Source organism: Pan paniscus, chromosome 4 (genome assembly GCF_029289425.2).
Source record: "Pan paniscus chromosome 4, NHGRI_mPanPan1-v2.0_pri, whole genome shotgun sequence".
Taxonomy (NCBI): Eukaryota; Metazoa; Chordata; class Mammalia; order Primates; family Hominidae; genus Pan; species Pan paniscus.
In genome coordinates, this window is record NC_073253.2 from 44,849,646 (window position 1) to 44,866,519 (window position 16,874).

At 41.3% G+C, this 16,874-nt stretch overlaps 1 pseudogene; it reads left to right on the forward strand.

The window, feature by feature from the left end:
• The first annotated feature begins 2,557 nt into the window (after positions 1 to 2,557).
• LOC129397770 (small ubiquitin-related modifier 2-like) lies at positions 2,558 to 9,201 on the forward strand (annotated as a pseudogene).
• Positions 9,202 to 16,874: the final 7,673 nt, after the last annotated feature.

Genomic DNA, 16,874 nt, shown 5'->3' on the forward strand with positions numbered 1-16,874 from the left:
CGTGAGCCACCGTGCTCAGCCACCATAGCACCTTCTAATCCACAAACTTCATTCAAATTTTACTGATTTTTCCCAATAAAGTTATTTATAGATCCAGGATCCAATACAGGATCACGTGTTGCATTTAATTGCCGTGTCTCATTTGTTTCCTTCTATCTGCAACAGTTCCTAGTCTCTTCTTTCTTTCATGACCTGGAATTTTGAAGAGGACAGGTCGATTATTTTGCAGAATGCCCATCAGATTGTGTTTGATGTTTCCCCATGATTGGATTTAGGATAATCATTTTGGCAGAAATACTGCAGAAGTGATGTCGTGTTCTTTTTTTTTTTTGAGATGGAGTCCCACACTGTTGCCCAGGCTAGAGTGCAGTGGTGCGATCTCAGCTCACTGCAACCTCCGTCTCCTGGGTTCAAGCGATTCTCCTGTCTCAGCCTCCCGAGTAGATGGGATTACAGGCTTGTGCCACCATGCTCAGCTAATTTTTGTATTTTTAGTAGAGACGAGGTTTCACCATGTTGGCCAGGCTGGTCTCTAACTCCTGACCTCAAGTGATCCACCTGCCTCGGCCTCCCGAAGTGCTGGGATTACAGGCATGAGCCACCAAGCCCAGCCAGCTATGTTCTTCTTAATGCATCATCTCAGAAGGCATATGATGTTGATTTGTCTCATCATTGGTGAAATTAACTGTCATCATTTGGTACGATGATGTTTGCCAGATTTTGCAATGTAAAGTTAGTAAGTATTTTTGTCTTGAGATACTTTGAGACTATGTAAAAATATTGTTACTGATAACGCATTTATTTTATTTATTTTTTATTTTTTTGAGATGGAGTTTCACTCTTGTTGCCCAGGCTGGAGTGCAATGGCGAATCTTGGCTCACTGCAACATCCGTCTCCTGGGTTCAAGCGATTCTCCTGCCTCAGCCTCCCGAGTAGCTGGGATTACAGGCATATGCCACCGTGCCCGGCTAATTTTGTATTTTTTGTAGGGGTTTCTCCATGTTTGTCAGGCTGGTCTTGAACTCCTGACCTCAGGTGATCTGCCCGCCTTGGCCTCCCAGAGTGCTGGGATTACAGGCGTGAGCCACCGTGGCCGGCCTATTTATTTATTTTTTGAGACAGGGTCTTGCTGTGTCACCCAGGCTGGAATTCAGTGGTGAGATCATAGCTCACTACAGCTTCGAACTCCTGGGCTCAAGCGATTCTCTTGCCTCAGTCTCCCAAGTAGCTGGGACTACAGGTGCCAGCCACCACACTACACTCAGCTAATTATTTAAGTTAATTTTTTTTTTAGAGATGGGGGTCTCAATGTTGCCTGGACTTTACCTATTTATATAAGTACCATTTTATTTGTTCTTTCACCAAAATGATTATTACTGTAAAGGTTATCAAATGATAATCATTGGCTGGGCATGGTAGCTCACACCTGTAATCCCAGCACTTTGGGAGGCTGAGGAGGGCAGATCACTTGAGCTCAGGAGTTTGAGACAAGCCTGGGCAATATGGCAAAACCCTGTCTCTACAAAAAATACAAAAATTAGCCGGGCGCAGTGGCATGTGCTTGTAGTCCCAGCTACTTGGGAGGCTGAGGTGGGAGGATTGCTTAAGCCCAGGAGTTGGAGGTTGCAGTGAGCTATGATCGTGCCACTGTACTCCAGTTTGGGTGACAGAGTGAGACCCTGCCTCAAAAAAAAAAAAAAAAAAAGATAATCATTCCTTCTATTATTTCTTCCACATTTATTAGTTGACCTTCTATTGTAAGGGAAAGCTTTCCCATCCCTCTGCTCTCATTTATTTGTCTATTAATTTTTTGACTTTAAAAATTTTTTTTGTTTATTTTATTATATTTTTTGAGATGGAGTCTCCCTCTGTCATCCAGGAAAAAAAAATATTTTGTTTGTAATTTCTATTTTATGTTGTCAATACTTCTGAGGAATATTTATCTATTAATTGATATTAGTATGGGCTCATAGGTTCCTATTTAATGGGTTATAAGAAATTGCTATAATTATGTCATTATTTTGACGCTCAAATTATCCCAGAGTTAGCCAGTGGGAGCCCCTTGGCTGGCTCTTGTGTCATTTTGACACATCCCCATGATCCTTTGAGAATTACCATACTTTATGGTACAATATGTTCTAGGTGTATTATATGCTTTCTCTGCTTTAGACCCGAAGTCAGCCATTTCTTCAAGGAGTTCTGGTTCCTTTTGAGGAGAATAATATTTAAAACCAAAGTCTTAGTGTCTGGTATGCTCATTGCTGCTGGTGTACTCATTGCATCTATGTGTGTGTGTACATGTGTGCATGAACATGTACATATACATATATTTATACATATACATATATAGTCGTCCTTTGGTACCTGTTGGCAGGAGGATTGTTTCCAGGACCTCCCATGCATATCAAAATCCATGGATGCTTAAATCGCTGATATAAAGTAGTATGGTATTTGCATATAATCTATGCACACCCTCCCTTACACTTTAATTCATTTCTGGATGACTTAGAATACCTAATATAATGTAAATGCTCTGTAAATAGTTGTTATACTGTATTGTCTAGGGAATAATGACAAGAAAAAAAGTGTGCGTGTTTAGTACAGAGGCAATTTTTTTCCAAACATTTTTCATCCACGGTTGGTTGAATCCACAGATGTGGAACCCACAGATACAGAGGGCTGACTGTGTGTATACCTCGAAGATTAGGATTTCAACAAATAAATTTCGGGGGAACATAAACATTCAAACCACACCAACCATAAAACTGTTAGAAGAAAACATAGGTATAAATATTTATGGCCTTAGATTAGGCAATGATTTCTTAGATATAACATCAAAAGTACAAGCAACAAAAGAAAAAATAGGTAAATTAGACTTCATCAAAATTTAAATCTTATGCTTCAAAGGATACCACTAAGAAAATGAAAAGATGCAGACACAAAGAGGGGAACAACAGACACTGGGGCCTACTTAAGGATGGAGGGTGGAAGGAGGGAGAGGATAAGAAAAAATGTCTATTGGGTATTAGACCTAGTACCTGGATGATGAAATAATCTGTACATCAAACTCCCGTGACATGAATTTACCTATATAAAAAACCTGCACATGTACCCTTGAACCTAAAATAAAAATGAAAAAGACAAACAAAAATATAACTAGAAAATATCCACTATTGAGACAAAATTATACAAAACCTAAATAAGGCTAGGCATGGTGGCTTACGCCTGTAATTCCATCACATTGGGAGGCTGAGGCAGGCGGATTGCTTGAGGCCAGGAGTTTGAGACCAGCCTGGGCAACATGATGAAAAACCATCTACAGAAAATACAAAAATTAGCTGTGCATGGTGGCATACACCTGTAGTCCCAACTACTCAAAAGGCTGAAGCAGAAGGATTGCTTTTGCCTGGGAGGTAGAGGTTGCAGTGAGTTGAGATCATGCCACTGCACTCCAGCCTGGGTGACAGAGCAAGACCCTGTCTCAAAAACAAACAAACAAACGAAAAAAAAAAAAACAAAAAACCCCACACACAAAAAACCAAAAAATGAAACTTCAAAACCAACCCTAAATAAATGGAGGGATATGCCATCTTCATGGATTGGAAAGCACAGTTATAAAGATGACAAACCCCTGAATTGACATATGGATTCAATGAAAGCTAAGGTAAAATTCCAGCAGTTTTGTAAGAGAATATGTGTTTGGTGAATGTTGATAAGCTGACTCTAAAATGCATATGGAGCCCTCATCCACCACTGCTGCTTCCTTCTTCTGCTGCTCCTGGGGCTGCTTGTGTGCTCGTTTGGTGTGGACTTGGTGCCTCTTTTGTGAAGCAGCAGCTGAGGAGACTGGTGCTTGCTATGGCCGATGAAAAAAAAGCCCAAGGAAGGAGTCAAGAATGAGAACAAGGAACATATGAATTTGAAGGTGTTGGGGCAGGATGGTTCTGTGGTGCAGTTTAAGATTAAGAGGCATACACCATTTAGTAAACTAATGAAAGCCTATTGTGAATGACAGGTATTGTCAATGAAGCAGATTAGATTCCGATTTGACGGGCAACCAATCAATGAAGTAGACACACCTGCACAGTTGGAAATGTGGGATGAAAATAGAATTGATGCATTCCAACAGCAGACGGGAGGTGTCTACTGAAAAAGGAAACTGCTTCTTTACTCCAGAACTCTGTTCTTTATTTTATTTATTTATTTTTGAGACAGAGTTAGTCTTGCTCTGTTGCCTAGGCTGGAGTGCAGTGGCGTGATCTCGGCTCACTGCAACCTCTGTCTCCCGGGTTCAAGCGATTCTCCTGTCTCAGCCTCCCGAGTAGTTGGGATTACAGGTGCCCACCACCATGCCCTGCTAATTTTTGTATTTTGAATAGAGATGGGGTTTCACCATGTTGGTCAGGCTGGTCTCGAACTCCTGACCTCAGGTGATCCGCCCGTCTTGGCCTCCCAAAGTGCTGGGATCACAGGCGTGAGCCACCATGCCCGGCCAGAACTCTGTTCTTTAAAGATCAAGATTACATTCTCAATTAGAAAACTGCAATTTGTTTCCACCACATCCTGACTACTACAGTATAGTTTTCTCTGTTCTTTCATTTCCCCCTTCCCTATTCCTTTATTGTACATAAAGTAGCTGGTATATATGCACAATCATATCGCTTTTTTTTTTTGAGACTGAGTCTCGCTTTGTCACCCAGGCTGGAGTGCAGTGGCGCGATCTCGGCTCACTGCAAACTCCGCCTCCCGGGTTCACGCCATTCTCCTGCCTCAGCTTCCGGAGTAGCTGGGACTACAGGCGCCTGCCACCACGCCCGGCTAATTTTTTGTATTTTTAGTAGAGATGGAGTTTCACCGTGTTAGCCAGGATGGTCTCGATCTCCTGACCTCGTGATCCGCCCTCCTCGGCCTCCCAAAATGTTGAGATTACAGGCGTGAGCCACCGCGCCCGGCGAATATCGCATTTTTAAAAACTAAACAGCCAATGGTATGTTTTGGTTGACATCAAGTGGAAATGGGGTGGGAAAAATACTCATTCTGTGAAAATATCCCTTCTCCATTAGTGGCATGCTCATTCAGTTCTTATCTTTATATTCCAGTAAGTTATTTTCCTCTATTTTAACAAAAAAAACAACATAAAAATCCTTTCGCCGGGCTCGGTGACTCATGCTTGTAATCCCAGCACTTTGGGAGGCTGAGGCGGGCGGATTACGAGGTCAAGAGATTGAGACCACCCTGGCCAACATGCTGAAACCCCGTCTTTACTAAAAATACAGAAATTAGCTGGGCATGGTGGCGGGCGCCTGTAAACCCAGCTACTTAGGAGGCTGAGGCAGGAGAATTGCTTGAACTCGGGAGGCGGAGGTTGCAGTGAGCCGAGATCATGCCACTGCACTTCAGCCTGGCGACAGAGCGAGACTCTGTCTCAAAAAAAAAAAAAAAAAAAAAGAGAAAAAAGAAAAAAAATCCTGGCATACCTTGTTCAGTTAAAGAATTTTAATGTTTTTCATTTATTATTGTAAAACCAAGGACAATTTTATAACTTTTTTGTGTGTAGTGGTTACATATAGGGCAATCTGTCTTTAAGTAGGGATAAATTACTCTTAAAAAAAAAGAATTCTAGATAGTTTTCTCTTCAAGTGTCTTGTTTAAATAAACTTCTTATTTAAAATGAGCTGTGTTCTTTATTCTGAGAAATATTAAATAGAAAATTGAGACTTAGAAAAAAACACATGAATAGTCCTGCTAGAAGTAACATTTCAAGGAGGAAATAAAGCTATTTGGTGTTTCTGATAGATTGATACTGATGCTAAACAAAGATTAACAAAGTTATATAAATGACTATTAGCGGGAAAAAAATGCGTATGGAAATATAAAGGACAAGCATAGCGAAAACAATCTTGAAGAAGAACAGAGCTATAGGACTGACACTATAAGACACAATGCTTATTATAATGTTAGATTTACAAGTGTGGCATTATTACAAGAATATATGCAGGCCAGGTGTGGTGGCTCACGCCTGTAATCCCAGCACTTTGGGAGGCTGAGGTGGGCAGATCACTTGAGGTCAGGAGTTCGAGACAAGCCTGGCCAAAATGGTAAAACCCCATTTCTACTAAAAATACAAAAAAGACCCCCCCAAAAAACCAAAAACAGTTAGCCAGGCATGGTGGTGCATGCTTGTAATTCCAGCTACTCAGGAGCCTGAGGCAGAATTGCTTAAACCTGGGAGATGGAGGTTGCAGTGAGCTGAGATCACGCCACTGCACTCCAGCCTGGGCGACAGAGTGAGACTTCATCTCAAAAAAAAAAAAAAAAAAAAAAATATATATATATATGTGTGTGTGTGTGTGTGTGTGTGTGTGTGTGTGTATGTATGAACAGACCACAGGCATAAAATTGAGAGTCCAGAAATTGATCACATATGCATGATCACTTAACTTATGACAAAGTGGAAAACAAGTTTTTTAAAAATATAAGCTGCTTTGAAGCAATTATAAATCTTTAAGAAAAAAAAGAATCTTGATCCCTACTCTTACATCGTACCTTAAAAAAGAATTTTAATCATGTTGTACATGATAAAACATAGAATGGCCAGGCGTGGTGGCTCATGCCTGTAATCCTAGCACTTTGGGATGCTATGGCTGGTGGATCAGTTGAGGCCAGGAGTTTGAGAATAGCCTGGCCAACATAGTGAAACTCTGTGTCTACTAAAAATACAAAAATTAGCTGGGTGTGGTGGCATGTGCCTGTAATCCCTCAGCTACTTGGGAGGCTGAGAGATGAGAATCGCTTGAACCCTGGAGGCAGAGGTTTCAGTGAGCCAAGATTGTGCCACTGCACTCTAGCCTGGGTGACAGAGCAAAATTCTGTCCCCTAAAAAAAAAACAAAAACAAAAAACAACCATAAAATGTTATGTCAATTTAAAAAAATTTAATTATGGCATAAAATTGATGCTTTTATTTGGCTAAGATACTTTAAGTAATAAACCATTTCCTTAAATTAAAACAAATTCTAGAGGATTGCAATCTAAATTGAAATGTAAAACAAAGTAAGTTTTCAGAAGTTAAAAATAGGAGGCCGGGCGTGGTGGCTCACGCCTGTAATCCCAGCACTTTGGGATGCTGAGGCGGGCGGATCACGAGGTCAGGAGTTCGAGACCAGCCTGGGCCACATAGTGAAACCCAGTCTCTACTAAAAATACAAAAAATTAGCCAGGTGGCGGGCACCTGTAATCCCAGCTACTCGGGAGGCTGAGGCAGGAGAATTGCTTGAACCTAGGAGGTGGAGTTTGCAGTGAGCCGAGATCATGCCATTGCATTCCAGGCTAGGCAACAAGGGCAAATCTCTATCTCAAAAAAAAAAAAAAATGATGATAGACTGGGCTATATTAGAATTAAAAACTTTTATTCATTTAAGGGCATGACTAAAAGGGTGAAAAGGCAATTCAAACAGTAGGACAAAATATTTACAACACATAATCCCCCAAAAGGACTCATATTCAAAGTGTATAAATAAACCCCGCAAATCAGTAAGAAAACAAACATATAATTCAATCACTCAATAGAAAAATAGAAAAACGAGCAAAAGAATAGGCATTTTACAGAGAAACTAGCCTAATGGCCAGCAAAAATATTAAAAAATTGTCCAAGTTCATTAGACATTCAAGAAATGCTAACTAAAACTACAATGTGATATCACAACTACAAAAACAAGTAAAATTTAAAAGCCTGACAATACTAAGTGTTGTCTAAGATGTGGAACAAACTGGAACTCCTGTGTATTGCTTATAGCACTGCAAACTGAAAGTATTGATAAAGTTGAACATACATACTCCATAATACAGAAAATTTTACTCCTATGATACCCAACACAAATATATACATATATTCCTCAAAAAACATATTTAAGAATGTAGCCTAATACTAGCTTACATGAAGGAAAAATAAAGACTTTTACAGGCAAATAAAAGCTGAGGGATTTCATCAACAGCAGACCTGTTCCACAAGAGAGAAATGCTAAAGGGAGTTCTTCAATTAGAAAGGAAAGGATGTTAATGAGCAATAAGAAATCATCTGAAGGGCCTGTAATCCCAGCACTTTGGGAGGCCAAGGCAGGTGGATCACCTGAGGTCATGAGTTCAAGACCAGATTGGGCAACATGGCAAAACCCTATCTCTACTAAGAATACGAAAATTAGCCCAGAGTGGTGGCATGCACCTGTAATCCCAGCTACTTGGGAGGCTAAGGTATGAGAATTGCTTGAACCTGGGAGGCGGAGGTTGCAGTGAGGCCGAGATCCTGCCATTGCATTCCAGCCTGGGCAATGGAGCAAGACTCTGCCTCAAAAATAAATAAATAAATAAATAAATAATCTGAAGGTACAAAATTAACCGGTAATAGTAAGTACGCAGAAAAACACAGAATATTGCAACATTGTAATTGTAGTGTATAAGCTACTCATATCTTAAGTAGAAAGATGAAAAGATGAACCAATCAAAAATAAAAATTACAGCAACTTTTCAAGACACAGACATTACAATAAGATATGAATAGAGGAGGGCCAGATGTGGTGGCTCACATCTGTAGACCCAGCACTTTGGGAGGCTGAGGCGGGTGGATCACAGGGTCAGGAGTTTGAGACCAGCCTGGCCAACATGATGAAACCCAGTCTCCACTAAAGATACAAAAAATTAGCTGGGCGTGGTGGCAGCGTGCCTGTAATCCTAGCTACTTGGCAGGCTGAGGCAGGAGAATTGCTTAAACCCGGGAGGCGGAGGTTGCAGTGAGCCGAGATCGCATCATTACACTCCAGCCTGGGCGACAGGGCAAGACTCCGTCTCAAAAAAAAAAAAAAAAAAAAGATATGAATAGAGGCTGGGCCCAGTAGCTCACGCCTGTAATTCCAGCACTTTGGGAGGCCAAGGCAGCTGGATTGCTTGAGCCCAGGAGTTTGAGACCAGTCTGGACAACATGGCAAAACCTCATCTCTACTAAGAATACAAAAATTAGTTGGGCATGGTGGCATGCACCTGTAATCCCAACTTCATGGGAGGATAAGGCACGAGAATTACTTGAACCTGGTTAGGCAGAGGTTGCAGTGAGCCGAGATTGCACCACTGTACTCTAGCCTGGGCAACAGAACAAGACTGTCTCAAAAAAAAAAAAAAAAAAAAAAAAAAAAAGACACAAAAAAGAAATTAATAGAAATAACAAAAAGTTCCTCTCCCTCTCCCTCTCCCTCTCCCTCTCCCTCTCCCTCTCCCCACGGTCTCCCTCTCCCTCTCTTTCTACGGTCTCCCTCTGATGCCGAGCCAAAGCTGGACTGTACTGCTGCCATCTTGGCTCACTGCAACCTCCCTGCCTGATTCTCCTGCCTCAGCCTGCCGAGTGCCTGTGATTGCAGGCGTGCGCCACCACGCCTGACTGGTTTTCATATTTTTTTTGGTGGAGACGGGGTTTTGCTGTGTTGGCCGGGCTGGTCTCCAGCTCCTAACTGTGAGTGATCCACCAGCCTCGGCCTCCCGAGGTGCCGGGATTGCAGACGGAGTCTCGTTCACTCAGTGCTCAATGGTGCCCAGGCTCGAGTGCAGTGGCGTGATCTCGGCTCGCTACAACCTCCACCTCCCAGCCGCCTGCCTTGGCCTCCCAAAGTGCGGAGATTGCAGCCTCTGCCCAGCCGCCACCCCGTCTGGGAAGTGAGGAGCGTCTCTGCCTGGCCGCCCATCGTCTGGGATGTGAGGAGCCCCTCTGCCTGGCTGCCCAGTATGGAAAGTGAGGAGCGTCTCTGCCCGGCCGCCATCCCATCTAGGAAGTGAGGAGCGTCTCTGCCCGGCCGCCCCGTCTGAGAAGTGAGGAGACCCTCTGCCTGGCAACCGCCCCGTCTGAGAAGTGAGGAGCCCCTCCGCCCGGCAGCCACCCCGTCTGGGAAGCGAGGAGCATCTCCGCCCGGCAGCCACCCCGTCCGGGAGGGAGGTAGGGGGGTCAGCCCCCCGCCTGGCCAGCCGCCCCGTCCGGGAGGTGAGGGGCGCCTCTGCCCGGCCACCCCTACTGGGAAGTGAGGAGCCCCTCTGCCGGGCCACCACCCCGTCTGAGAGGTGTACCCAACAGCTCATTGAGAACGGGCCATGATGACAATGGCGGTTTTGTGGAATAGAAAGGGGGGAAAGGTGGGGAAGAGATTGAGAAATCGGATGGTTGCCGTGTCTGTGTAGAAAGAAGTAGACATGGGAGACTTTTCATTTTGTTCTGTACTAAGAAAAATTCTTCTGCCTTGGGATCCTGTTGATCTGTGACCTTACCCCCAACCCTGTGCTCTCTGAAACATGTGCTGTGTCCACTCAGGGTTAAATGGATTAAGAGCGGTGCAAGATGTGCTTTGTTAAACAGAGGCTTGAAGGCAGCATGCTTGTTAAGAGTCATCACCACTCCCTAATCTCAAGTACCCAGGGACACAAACACTGCTGAAGGCCGCAGGGTCCTCTGCCTAAGAAAACCAGAGACCTTTGTTCACTTGTTTATCTGCTGACCTTCCCTCCACTATTGTCCTATGACCCTGCCAAATCCCCCTCTGCGAGAAACACCCAAGAATGATCAATTAAAAAAAAAAAAAAAAAAGTGAATATTGAAAACTGAAATAAAAAAAAAAGAAATAACAAAAAGTTAAAAAGTTGGGGGAAGAAGTTAAAAGTGTAGAGGTTTTTATTAGTTTTCTCTTTGCTTGTTGGTTAGTTTATACAATTAGTTTTTTTTTGTTTTTGTTTTTGAGACAGAGTTTTGCTCTTGTTGCCCAGGCTGGAGTCCAATGGCGCGATCTCAGCTCACCGCAAACTCCGCCTTCCAGATTCAAGTGATTCTCCTGCCTCAGCCTCCTGAGTAGCTGGGATTATAGGCATGCGCCACCACACCTTGCTAATTTCGTATTTTTAGTAGAGATGGGGTTTCTCCATGTTGGTCAGGCTGGTCTGGAACTCCCGACCTCAGGTGATCCGCCTGCCTTGGCCTCCCAAAGTGCTGGGATTACAGGCATGAACCATTGCGCCTGGCCACAATTAGTTTTAAGTTGCCATTAGTTTAAAATAATGGGTTATAAGACATTACTTGCAAGCCTCGTGGTAACCTTAAATTAAAAATACATACACACAATGCATACACAAAAAGTAAAAAGAAAAAATTAAGATACATCACCAGAAAAAATCACCTTCACTAAAAAGAGGACAACAAGGAAAGAAAGAAGGGAGAGAAGGCCACAAAACAACTAGAAAACAAATAACAAAATGGCAGGAGTAAATCTTTACTCATCAATAATAACATTGAATGTAAGTGGACTAAACTCTCCAATCAAGAGACAGAGAGTGGCTGAATGGATAAAAAAACAAGACTCAATGATTTGTGGTCTACAAGAAACATACTTCACCTAAGAAGACACACATAGACTGAAAATAAAGGGATAGAAAAAGGTATTCCATGCAAATGGAAACCAAAAAAGCAGGAGTAGCTATATTTATATCAGACAAAATAGATTTCCAGACAAAAACTATAAAAAGAGATAAAGAAGGTCATTATATAATGACAAAGGGTCAATTAAGCAGGAGCATATAACAATTACAAATATATAAGCATCCAACACTGGAGCACCCAGACATAAAAAGCAAATATTATAAGAGCTAGAGAGTCAAATAGACCCAAATATAATAATAGTTGGAGACTTCAACACCACACTTTCAGCATTGTACAGATTATCCAGACAGAAAATCAACAAATATCAGACTTAATCTGTGCTATAGACCAAATGGACTTAATAGATATTCACCTAACATTTCGTACAATGGCTACAGAATACATATTCTTCTCAGCACATGGATTGTTCTCAAGGATAAACCATATGTTAGGCCACAAAACAAGTCTTCAAAAAATCAAAAAAATTGAAATCATATCAAGTGTCTTTTCTGACCACAGTGGAATAAAACTAGAAATCAATAACAGGAGGAACTTTGGAAACTGTACAAACACATGAAAGAAAATTAAACAATATGCTCCTGAATGACCAATGGGTCAATGAAGAAATAAAAAATTTCTTGAAACAAATGAAAATGGAAACACAACATAGCAAACCATATGGGGTACAGTCTTAAGAGAAAACTTTATAGCAATGAGCACTTACATAAAAAAGTAGCAAAACTTCAAATAAACAACCTAATAATGCATCTTAAAGCAGGGGTCCCCAACCCCCTGGCCATGGACTGGTACTGGTCCGTGGCCTGTTAGGAACCAGGCTGCACAGCAGGAGGTGAGTGGCGGGTGGGCAAGTGAATACTACCACCTGAGCTCCGCCTCCTGTCAGATCAGTGGTGGCATTAGATTCTCATAGGAGCACAAACCCTACTGTTAACTGCGCATGCAAGAGATCTAGGTTGCGTGCTTTTTATGAGAATCTAATGCCTGATGTTCTGAGGTGGAATAGTTTCATCCTAAAACCATCCCCCATCACCCCCTGCTGTCCATGGAAAAATCGTCTTCCATGAAACTGGTCCCTGGTGCCAAAAAGGTTGGGAACCACTGTCGTAAAGAATTAGAAAAGCAAGAGCAAACCAAACCCAAAATTTAGAAGAAAATAAATAATATAGATCAGAGCAGAAATAAATGAAATTAAAATGAAGAAAATATAAAAGATCAATGAAACAAAAAGTTGGTTTTTTGAAAAGATCAAGAAAATTGACAAACCATTAGCCAGACTAACTAAGAAAAAAAGAGAGAAGACCCAAATAAAATCGGAGATGAAAAGGAGACATTAGAATGGATTACTGCAGAAATTCAAAGGATCATTAGAGGCTGTTACGTGCAACTATATGCCAGTAAGTTGGAAAACCTAGATGAAATGGATAAATTCCTAGATACATACAACCTACCAAGACTGAACTATGAAGAAATCTCAAACTTGAAGAGACCAATAACAAGTAATGAGATTGAAGCCGTAATAAAAAGTTTCCCAGCAAAGAAAAACCTGGGACCCAATGGCTTGACTGATGAATTTTACCAAACATTTAAAGAAGGACTAATACCAATCTTACTCAAGCTATTATGAAAAATAGAGGAGGAGAATACAAGTCCATACTCATCCTATGAGGCTGGTATTACCCTGATACCAACATCAGACAAAGATGCATCAAAAAAAGAAAACTACAGTCCAATATCCTTGATGAACATTGATATAAAAACCCTCAACAAAATACCAGTAAATTAAATTCAACAACTCATTTAAAAGATCATTTATCATGACCAAGTGGGATTTATTCTAGAGATGCAAGCATGATCCAACATATGCAAATCAATCGATGTGATATATCATATCAACAGAATTAAAGATAAAAACCATATGATCATTTCCATTGATGCTGAAAAAGCATTTGATAAAATCTAACATCCCTAAGAAAAAGAAAAAACTGGGAATAGAAGGAAGATACCTTAACACAGTAAAAGCCATATATGACGGACCCGTAGCTAGTATCATACTGAACAGGGAAAAACTGAAAGCCTTTCCTCTAAGATCTGGAATAAGACCAATGTACCCACTTTCACTACTGTTATTTAACAGTACTGGAAGTCCTACCTAGAGCAATCAGATAAGAGAAATAAAAGGCATCCAAATTGGAAAGGAAGAAGTCAAATTATCCTTGTTTGCTGAGACAATCTTACATTTGGAAAAACCTAAAGACTTCACCACTAAACTATTACAACTAATAAATTTAGTAAAATTGTAGGATACAAAATCAACACAAAAATCAGTAGGATTTCTATATGTGAACAATGGACGATCTGAAAAAGAAATAAAGAATTAATCCCATTTACAATAGCTAAAAATAAAATAAGATGCCTACACATAAACTTAATGAAAGCAGAGAAGATGTCTACAATGAAAACTATAATACATTGATGCAAGAAATTGAACAGGACACAAAAAAAATGGAACGACATTCCACGTTCATGAATTGGAAGAATCAATATTGTTAAAACATTCATACTACCCAAAGCAATCCTCAGATTTGATATAATCTCTATCAAAATACCAATGACATTCTTCACAGAAATAGAAAAATTAATCCTAAAATTTATGTGGAACTGCAAAAGACCCAGAATAGCCAAAGCCATCCTGAGCAAAACTGGAAGACTCACATTATCTGACTTCAAATTATACTACAGAGCTACAGTAATAAAAACAGCATGGCAGTTGTATAAAAACAGACACACGACCAATGGAACAGAATAAAGAACTCAGAAACAAATCCCTGCATCTACAGTGAACTCATTTTTGACAAAGGTGCCAAGACCATATGTTGGTGAAAGGACAGTCTTTTTAATAAATGATGCTGGGCAAACTGGATATCCATATGCAGAAGAATGAAACTAGACCCCTATCTCTTACCATAGAAAAAATCAAATCAAAATGGATTAAAGACCTAAATCTAAGACTTCAAATGATGAAACTACTAAAAGAAAACATCAGGGAAACTGCAGGACATTGGTCTGAGCAGAGATTTCTTGAGCAATATCCCAAAGCACAGGCAACTAAAGCCAAACTGGACAAATGGGATCACATCAAGTTAAAAACTTCTGCACAACAAAGGAAACAATCAACAAAGTGAAGAGACAACCCACAGAATGGGAGAAAATATTTGCAAACTATCCATCTGACAAGGCATTAATAACCAGAATATATAAGGAGCTCAAACAACTCTACAGGAAAAAAATCTATTAATCTGATTAAAAAAGGGCAAAAGATCTGAATAGACATTTCTCAAAAGAAGAAATACAAATGGCAAATGGGTATATGAGAAAGTTCTCAACATCACTGAGCATCAGAGAAATGCAAATCAAAACTATGATGAGATATCATCTCACCCCAGTAAAAATTGTATTTAAGCAATACACAGGCAATAATGAATGCTGGTGAGAATGTGAAAAAAAGGAACTCTTGGTGGGAATGTAAATTAGTGCAGCTATTATGGAGAAGAGTTTGGAGGTTCAACAAAAAACTAAAAATAGAGGTACCATATGATTCAAGAATCCCATTACTGGGTATTTATCCAAAGGAAATGAAATCAGCATGTTGAGGAGGTATCTGCACTCCATGTTTATTGCAGCACTGTTTACAATAGCCAAGATTTGGAAGCAACCTGTGTTCATCAATGGATGAATGGATAAAGAAAATGTGGTACACATATACAATGGAATATTATTATTATTATTATTTTTGAGACGGAGTCTTGCTCTGTCGCTGAGGCTGGAGTGCAGTGGCATGATCTCGACTCACTGCAACCTCTGCCTCCTGGGTTCAAGCGATTCTCCTGCCTCAGCCTCCCAAGTAGCTGGGACTCCAGGGCACGCCGCCAAGCCCAGCTGATTTTTGGATTTTTAGTAGAGACAGGGTTTCACCTTGTTGACCTCGTGATCTGCCCGCCTTGGCCTCCCAAAGTGCTAGGATTACAGGCGTGAACCACCGCACGCCCTTCTTTTTTTTTTTTTTTTTTTGAGATGGAGTCTCGTTCTGTCACCCAGGGTGGAGTGCAGTGGCATGATCTCGGCTCACTGCAACCTCCGCCTCCCGGGTTCAAGCAAGTCTCTGCCTTAGCCTCCTGAGTAGCTGTGATTACAGGTGCCCACCACCATGCCTGCCTAATTTTTTGTATTTTTAGTGGAGACGGGGTTTCACCATCTTGGCCAGGCTGGTCTTGAACTCCTGACCTCGTGATCCACCTGTCTTGGCCTCCCAAAGTGCTGGGATTACAGGTGTGAGCCACCGCGCCCGGCCACAATGGAGTACTATTTAGCCATAAAAAAGAATGAGATCTAGTCATTTGTAACAACATGGATGGAACTAGAGGACATTATGTTAAGTGAAATAAGCCAGGAATAGACAGACAAACTTTGCAAGTTCTCACTTAATTGTGGGAGCTCAAAATTTAAAAAATTGAACTCATGGAGACTGAGAGTAGAAGGATGGTTACTGGAGGGTGGGAAGGATAGTTGGGAGTGGGCAGAAGTGGAGATGGTTAGTGGGCACAAAAATACAGTTACATAGAATGAATATAATATTTAGTATTTGATACCACAACAGGGTGTCTATAGTCAGCAATAATTTATTGTACTTTTTTTGAGATGGAGTTTCACTCTTGTTGCCCAGGCTGGAGTGCAATGGTGCAATCTCGGCTCACTGCAACCTCCTTCTCCCGGGTTCAGGCGATTCTCCTGCCTCAGCCTCCTGAGTAGCTGGGATTACAGGTGTGTACCACCATACCCGGGTAATTTTGTATTTTTAGTGGAGACGGGGTTTTGCCATGTTGGTCAGGCTGGTCTCGAACTCCTGACCACAGGTGATCCACCTGCCTCAGCCTCCCAAAATGCTGGGATTACAGGCATGAGCCACTGTGCCCAGCCTGTACACTTTAAATAACTAAAAACTGGGCCAGATGTGGTGGCTCAAGCCTGTAATCCCAGCACTTTAGGAGGCTGAGGCGGGTGGATCACCTGAGATCAGGAGTTCGTGACAAGCCTGACCAACATAGTGAAACCCCGTCTCTACTAAAAATACAAAAAAATTAGCTGGGAGTGGTGGCGCATGCCTATACCCCCAGCTACTTGGGAGGCTGAGGCGGGAGAATTGCTTGAACCTGGAAGGTGGAAGTTGCAATGAGCTGAGATCGAGCCATTGCACTCCAGCCTGTGCAAAAAGAGTGAAACTCCGTTTCAAAAAAAAAAAAACAAAAAGTACATAACATAAAAATAAAATAAAATAACTAAAAAGCTATAATTGAAATGTTTGTAACATACAGAAATGATAAATGTTCAAGCTGATGGATACTCCATTTACTTTAAT